Raw genomic sequence first — 2500 nt, 5'->3', positions numbered from 1 at the left:
GGAAAGGCGCTGTTTGGGATCTAAACAAATGACGTAGTTTCCGATTCCTAAATGGTTCCGGGTTACAAGTGCACAAGCACTGAAGGTTCATTTGTACCGAAGGTTCACTTCAGAATGTACCAGAACTTCTACACTGTAACCTGATATTTAAACACAAGGTATCCTTTAACCAGGACGCCGTGGAAAGAAGCGATTTTTGTTGTTGGTTATAACACCACTTAAACAGACGCTATTATTGCCTGCCCTTGTTCTTGAACATTTTGAACTCTGAGCGAGTTCTGCAATTAATGCAGTTTGAGAAGAAAGATTCATCTTCGCTTTTGATGCCAAGCTCTCTCAAGAGACGGGTCGCCGTTCCAGCGTGTGAGCTGTTGGGTGCCGTCTGACAGAATTAGTGGAGCGTTTTCCTTGTTACCCCTCTTCCTCTGTGTGTGGTCTGTGTTTTCACTCTGGGCCAGTGGTGTGCCTCTGTGTCTACCTGGTGACAGGTGAGGGAGTCGTATGTTTGTCTTTGTAGTGTTGTAAATCAGTGATGTGACTTGTAACTTTTGTCGTCTTCAAGGAGAATTGGGTATTGGGCGTTTGCAAGGTCAGGGGAATGTTTTATCGGAAATATTTTAATTCCAGTACTCTTTTATTTCTACATATTTGGGGAATTAGTGAAATTTTGTGTTGTATTTAGGTATGTTATTTTGCCATGTATTCAGCTCGGGTTATTGTTTCAAATTTATTTCCTTTGTAATGGAAACTGTGTCTAACTTCAGTATAAATTTTCCGAAACATTTTTATAGTAATTGAAATGAGATTGTAAGTTTGTGATATAATATCACTGGGTTTTGTTTCTATTGCTGGAGACCATCACGATAGTCACTGACATGTCATTTGGGGTTCCTTGTGATGGACTCTTTCGAACTGTGTGGGGGTTTAACCCTTTCATCACTGGGGAAATATAACAAACGGTTTGTGATTTCATGTTAGTAGCTTTTGTGTAGAGGGGGCTGTATGTAATAAGGTATTCTCTTGCCCCCCTGATTAGTTTGATATATGTTTCTTCAGGAAGTTAGGGGTCAGGTGGGCGGTATTCTTTTGAACTTGTAAGAGTGTAGTCTACAGAGACTGGGAGCTCATTGTTCCAGATTTTTTCCTGTGGGTTTTCTCCCCGTGCCACTGCCTTCAACGGAGCCCCATGCTCGACGCTGGAACAGTCTTCGTTTCTCTGCCGTCTTGTCCTTTTCCCAGTTTCCTCACGCCCACTCCCTCTCCAGGAGCCAGTTGCATTGCTTGGTTCTAACGTTTTGACAGTTATACGTGACTAAATGCCTACGTTGACCGAACTACGCCATTGGTCAGTTCCATACTACACACAGTTAGTAGCGGGTTATGACCATACTAGGCTCTTCCGTCCGAGCAATGCAGCTGGCTCCAGACTTCCACATTCCCAACGTATCCTTTTCCATTGCCCCTCTCGCCCAATCCAACCTTAAACCCCAAGTCTGCGAATGAGTCACATCTGTCTTCAGTGCCGGGTGGTTCGAGTCAGACGAACTCTGAAGTGTTGTTCTTTCGCTTGTGTGTGTGTGTGTGTGTGTGTGTGTGGGGTTGTGGGGGTGGGGGTGGGGAGGGGTGCGGGGGGGGGGGGGGGGGTGCGGGGGGAGGGGGTAATTTTTGGTGTGCTTTGATTCATCACATGTCAGTAAAGAACCGAGTTGAACTTTTCTGTGTCTGTGTTTGTGTCGTCGGGGTGTTAGCTAGTCTGGGAAGGTGCGGGGGTACATGGGTAACACCTTATGGGTTGTGACAATGAGTGTTAACATAAAAAATAGCCATTGCCATCGACATCATCGGTTCCGCTATGGCCTTGGTAATCTTCGTTGTCAACATCGTCTTCATCGTCATCACCGCCATCATCATTATAATCAAGACTGTAGTCGTCATTACCAGCACCATAATTACAATCACCATCGTGGCAACCATTACCAGCATCACCATCGGTTCCACAAACTGTCTCTACCACCACAAAGGACGGTATTGCCAACACCACCTTCAACCCATTCCTCAATTAACCCAATCAATTAACCTCGCACCTCCACGTGCCCTCCTTTCCCCGCACCCAATCCAATCCTCACCTTCCACCCTCCTCCTCCACACCCACTCTCCATCCCGACCCCTAGCCCCTCTCCTCTCCCTCCCTCCTCTCTCTGTCCCTAAACTCCGTAAAGAGTTATTGGGGCCATGCACAAAATTACTGTTAACCAGATTTCCCCAGGAATGTCGGTAGAGTGGCGGTTGTCTTAAAAAAAAGTCTGTCTTTTTATTCAAATTCATTGTCACAGAGCGGCACAGGAAGCTGAATGCACAGCTCAATCCCCTCCTTCCGCCGTGTTAACCTCTCCCAGCCGAATCCAGGTTACTAGTAAGGAAAATCGGAGTAAAGTGCATTTCTCATGGACACAAGACTATGCTGAAACGGGGCCTTGAACCCTGACCATTGGTGAATACT

General features: G+C 46.2%; 1 protein-coding gene across 1 annotated transcript in view; it reads right to left on the bottom strand.

The window, feature by feature from the left end:
* The window catches only part of LOC143299155 (uncharacterized), a 352942-nt gene that overhangs the window by 48761 nt on the left and 301681 nt on the right, over nt 1-2500 (bottom strand). The window lies entirely within an intron of this gene.

The sequence above is a fragment of the Babylonia areolata genome, chromosome 24, assembly GCF_041734735.1.
Source record: "Babylonia areolata isolate BAREFJ2019XMU chromosome 24, ASM4173473v1, whole genome shotgun sequence".
NCBI lineage: Eukaryota > Metazoa > Mollusca > Gastropoda > Neogastropoda > Buccinidae > Babylonia > Babylonia areolata.
Note: the sequence above shows the minus strand (reverse complement) of the source record. Positions and strands in the feature narration are given on the sequence as shown.